Consider the following 6,206-nt stretch of genomic DNA (forward strand, 5'->3'; position numbering starts at 1 on the left):
CAAAGTTGTATCTGACCCAAGTTTCTCTCTCTCAAAGTGAATTCTAAATTCTATGATATTCTCACTATTTCCGAAGATTTAGAATCATAGAACCCATACAGTGTGGAAGATACTGCCCATCAAGTCCACACCGATTCGTCGAAGAGTATCCCACCCAGACACAATCCCTACCCTATCCCTGCATTTCCCACAGCTAATTCACCTAGTCTGCACATCCCTGGACACTAAAGCATGGCTAATTTCCAATTAACCTATACATCATTGATGTAGGAAGAAACCAGAATACCTGGAGGAAACCCTCACAGACATAGGGAGAATGTACAAACTCCATACAGACAGTTGCCCAAGGGTGAAATTGAACTTGGGTCCCTGCCGCTGTTAGGCAGCGGTGCTAACCACTTAGCCACCGTGCTACATACTTAGAGCTCCATGCAGAACAAAGTACACTCAGCCTCAATCTCTAAATTCTAGCGGGGGGACAATGGCAGTCACCCGCAATGTTCCTGGGGCTTAAGTAAAATGTTCAGTTTAGTGTAAATAAATGTCAAAGAACAAGAGGACTGGACGCAGGTCAGTATCTTACTCTTGGTTACATCACTTGCCAACATTCACTAGTCCCTGAAAGTTGGCCATTTGGTCAGCCATTGCCAATACCCAGTATAAATTACTGTAAAAAGCAGAAAAATGTCAGAGAAGGGAGGATTTCGGGGAAGGGAATCCATAATACAATGCCTTCAGGAGTTAAATGGATCTTTGCCTAAGCAACAACTGCTTTAAATTATGGTGGTGACTTTGGACTGTACAGGTGCACTATATTCAATAGCTCCCCATATGAAGTTCTGTAAGCTGAGAAAAAAAATCTTAACTCAAGAGCTCTTGCCAAGGATCCAGCTAAAGAATAACAAACATCACCATATGTTAAAGCAGTTGGCCATGCAATGCATTGCTGTTTTTATGTGAAAGAGTTGAGTTTACATAAATACAAAATCAGGGAATACCACTTTAGTCAGACCTCCAGAGTTAAGCAGAGAGATTTGGAACATCAACATTGATTTCATTGGCTTCTAGTAGGGAAAAGAAAAAAAATGACTGCATCAGAAATTCAAAGATCTCAAATTGTTATGTAAGCAATAAATTATTTTAATGCATTTAATAGACATTTTTACAGTTAAAAGTGACTGCCATTTCAAAACCATTTCCATTATCAATTAAGATGGGTGACCAGTTAATCTCAATTCATGGAGGTAGTTGGGAGAAGAGGATTGGCCAGGATATCTCTGAAACAGATGCCAGAAGTGAGGGGAGAGTGATTGCCCTCTCCATCAAGATATAATTTGACTGAGTATGGCATCAAGGAGCCTTAGTAAAACTGAAGTAAGATAGTTATAATGGAGAAAACTTTTTTCTGATCGAAGTCTCTCACACAAATGAAGATGGTTGCTGAAAGTCAATCGCCTCAGTCCCAGGACATCCCTGAGGGAATTCCTTAGGGTAGCATCTTAGGCTGACTCGTTGTGCAATCAATGTTCAGCACCATTTACAACTCCTCAGATACTGAAGAAGTCTGTGTGCATGTGCAGCATGACCTTGACATTCAGGTAATAAGTGGCAAATTACTTTCAAACTACACAAGTGTGTAATAACTACCTCCAAAAAATAGAAACTCCCAATGGAATTCAATTGTATTATTATTGCTAAACCTACCACCATCAATATTCTTGGAGATTACCACTGACCAAAAACCTAACTGTCTAAGCTACATATATCCTATGAGTACAAGAACAGGTCAAAGGCTGGGAGTTCTGTGGTAAATAACTCATCCAGATTCCACAATGCATATTTACCATTTACAAGACATAATCAGATATATAATGGGATGCTCTGCACTTTGTTATGAGTACAGCTTCAAGATGACTCTAGAAGTTTGACGCCATTTAGGACAAAGCTGCCCAATTGACTGCTTCTTCATCCACTGCTGACGAACATCAGCAGTGTGTACAAGATTCATTGCAGCAACTCACTAAAACACCAACCACAGCCACTTCAAAACTCAGGACTAAACCACTTAAAAGGACAATGGCAGCACATGCATATAAACAACTCTACCCGAAAGCTTATATCCAAGCTACACACCACCTGACTTGGGATTATATCAACATTCCTTGTTTATTGCTGGATCAGTCTTGGAACTCTTTTCTATAATGGCACTGTGGGTATACCTACACCAAATGGACTGCAAAGGTTCAAGAAGGTGGTTCACGAGACACATTTTCCAGGCAATTGCAGATGGACAATAAATGTAGTCAAGGTTGTGTCCTCAGGTCCATGACAGGTTTCTGTGATTTCAGATTCTAGCTATAAACATGAAGATAGCGCAAGTCTGAGCATGTGGCAAACATCCAATAAATTGTCTGACCTCTCAACAAAAAGAATCATACATTCTGAAGGGAACTGGGCCAAAACATTTCATACATTATTGCTTAATTGACTAGATCATGCAGCACAATGTACCTATCCCTAGTGCTCTTATTCCTGAAAATCTCTTCCAACCCAGTACAACAGGAAACTACCAAAAGTCTAAAGTCAACCCCATACCAGTCACAAACCTCCTACCTTCACTTCACAAGCAGCACTGAAATAAGCCTGAGTACATGCTTACTGCCATCCCACTCACTTTCTGGTACTGGAGCCTAATTTTGTCCAATTGAGAAAGGAATATCTGGGATATGTGCTGATCTGCAATGTAAAATAATAAACAAATTGCTTGATGATTGCATAAAATTTACTTTTTCTTGAATGATAATAATGTAGATGCTTTGAGTACAAGTAAAATTAGACAACTGCATCAAATCCCATAATATTACTTAAAAAAAGCATAATTGTGTGAAAACTTAAAGTGTGTTTAAATCAAATGCATTATAACTTATAATTGTTTTTATATATCAGTGAGTCATTTGAAACAACCATTGCATTGGGTCTGAAATGTATACAAACCATCATTCTGATGGTGATTTGAACGCGTGTTTGCTGTCTGCAAGCTGATAGTTATCATCTGTCCCTTCCTGAGGCAAGCATTATATAAGCTGTATTTGACCACCACAGCAACTGAAAGGCTAGTTACCAGGTGTCACAAGTTGCCTTATACTTGTATATGTGGGGCAGCATGGTGGCTCAGTGGTTAGCACGGCTGTTTTACAGCACCAGGGACCAGATTTGATTCTATCCTTGGATGACTATGTGGAGTTTGCACATTCTCCCTGTGTCTTCATGGGTTCCCTTTGGGTGTTCTAGTTTCCTCCCAGTCCAAGACGGAAATGTCAGGTGGATTTGCTATGCTTAAATTGCCCACAGTGTCTGGGGATATGTAGGATAGGTGGATTAACCATGGGATTAGCCGTAGCATTACAGGATGGATCTGGGTAGGATGCTGTTTGGTCAGTGTGGTCTCTCTGGGCCGTATGGCCTGCTTCCACACTGTAGAGATTCTGTGTTAACTTCTACATACTAGGTCTGCCAAGTACACCAGCCTATGGCACTCTGAATTGTTGCTAAAGTGTTCTTTGTTTTTTCTTTACTACATTTTTGACTTTGTACTTCTGCACACTTTGAAATGATGACCTGCATGCATATGTCCATGCTAATGATATGTTAAGGACACCCACTGGCAGACACTACAAAAAATTAACCCACATCTGTGAAACAACTATAAATAACTATGCTTCACATTATGTTCATTAGACAATTTCATATCCACACCCACACTTTCATCTAACAGGTTTCAATTTTGCTGATATGTCTGTATCAAACGACTTTTAAAAATCCAAATAGGCACATCAATTGCACTACCATCAGAAACCCTCTTCTCACTACATCTAAGATTTGTGTGTCTAACACGACTCGACTCTAACAACCCATGACTATCATTTATTAACTAACTGGCTGGGGTTATTGAGTTCATCTTCTGCTTTCTGAGAAGGGGCATAAATATTTGCAATACTCCAGTGCTCTGGGACCACTTCTCTACAAATGAAGAATTGGATTATTATGGCTATTGTTATTTCCATCTTTACTACTGGGGGAACAGTTAGGGAACCAAACGTCTAATGAGAAGGAGGAATTGAAGGACGTCAATATTAGGGAGAAAATAGTGCTGGGGACAGTAATGGAGTTAAAGGCTGACATGTCAGCAAGGCCTGGTAGTCTGCATCCCAGAGTACTAAAGAAAGTTGCCCTGGAAATATCGATGCACTGGTGGTCAACTAACAAAATTCAATAGACTCTGGAGCAGTTTGTATTGATTGGACTGTGGCAAATGTAACCTCATCATTTAAAAAGGGAGAGAGAGAAAAAAAGAGAATTACAGACTAGTTAAATGATGGGATACAGGGCAGATTGAGAATTGGTTGACTGAGAGGAAACAAAATAAATAAAAATACATGGTCTTTCTCCAGCTTGCAGGTAGAGGGTTAGCTCAAGGATCAGTGTTTGGGCTCAGCTATTTAAGATTCACTTAAATGGCCTGGTTGAGGGAACCAATGCAACATTCAACAATTTGCTGATGACACAAAACCAGGCAAGATTGAGACATGAGAACGATGTGAAGAGGCTTCGAGTGATGTAGACAAATTCAGTGAGTGGTCAAAACATGGCAGATTCATTATAATGTGGCAAAGTGTGAAGTCATATACTTATGAAAATCAGAATGGAGTATTGTTTAATATTAGTAAGTGTGAATGTAAAAAGAGTTCTGGGTGTCCTTGTGTACTATTTTAGAAGACAGTCCAGTGCAGCAAGCAATTAAATCAAATGGTATATTGGCTTCCTTGCAAGGGGATTTGAGTTCAGAAACAGGATTTTCTTACTGTAGGTATACAGGGCATGGGTGAGACCACACATATAATATGTGCATTTTTGATCTCCCTACCCAAGGATGGATGAATTTGCTAGAGTGTGAAAGGAACAGACATTCACTGGATAGACACCACAATGGCAGGACAGTCCTGAGATTTGCTCAACTAAAGTATAGAAGGATAAGAGAGGACAAAATTATAATACATAAAATTCTCACAAGGCTGGACAAACTACATACAGAGAGAATGTTTTTGCTGGTTGTTGAGCCTAGAATCAGAGTCGAATTCGCAGTGGACCTATGGAATTCTCTACCACGAAAATGTTTGGAAGCCAAGTCACCGAAAATATTCAAAAAAAAGAGATTAATTCATTTTAAGATAAAGATATCAAGGGGTATGGGGAGAAAGTGGGAACATGGCAGTCAGCCATGATCATACTGAAATGATGGAAGACAAATGGGTTAAATAACCTAGTTACTGTGTTTAGGAGAGAATTTCTATTGAGGCTGCCAACGTCTATCCTCTTTCTCTAATTGTATCCTGTGTAATTTCTCTACTACTTTAACTACGGTAATGGCAGCAGCCTCTTTATAAGGAAAATACAAAATACTTAGTCAATACCTCAGCTATGTTCATAGCTGCACATCATTTTTATTTTGGTCTGTGATTATCGCTACCCAACTTTCGACTCCTGTTTTGCAACTTACATAGCGATAAGACACTTTAGGACTTCCTTTTATGTACTTATACTCTATTTGCCTCTTAATTTCTTTCCTCAACTCATCTTCCTACTCTATTATTTGCCTGATGTTAATTGTTAGCGTCCCTTTTCTGTCTTACCTGCCTGTCTTTAGTCACCCAAATCAAACTTTGTATGCTCTGTTTCTCCTTTCTAAGGATACTCCTAGCCTATACCTAAAATATCTCCGAACATTAATTATCTGAAAGCACAGGCAAATTGTGGAAACTTCAGCCTTCAAAAGTGATTAGGTAGAAGTCAAGACAAAGTGAAAATAGCCAAATTAGTCAATAATGAGCAATGGATAGACAGAACCTGTAATTTTTCACTGTACAGACTTCCCTATGCATTTTTAAAATAATCACTTTCTGTAATCCTTGCCAGGATGTAGATGATTCTTTTGCCAACTGAGATTCAATGGTCAACTTTACTACATCAGGCATAAAAGCACATTTATCTCTTTCCTATTTCGTTGGTTTTCCACAGCTCTCCTTGAAACAACACATTCAAACCTTAAAAATTCAACATATGAATTTGAGATTTTAGTGCATATTGCTTCAGCCGTCTGATTGCTGCTCATTTTCCACCCACAGAACCACACTATCTTTTAGTGCAGT

The sequence above is a fragment of the Chiloscyllium plagiosum genome, unplaced genomic scaffold, assembly GCF_037043375.1.
Source record: "Chiloscyllium plagiosum isolate Xiang-an unplaced genomic scaffold, Cpla_swu_hap1 HiC_scaffold_8, whole genome shotgun sequence".
NCBI classification, from domain to species: Eukaryota; Metazoa; Chordata; class Chondrichthyes; order Orectolobiformes; family Hemiscylliidae; genus Chiloscyllium; species Chiloscyllium plagiosum.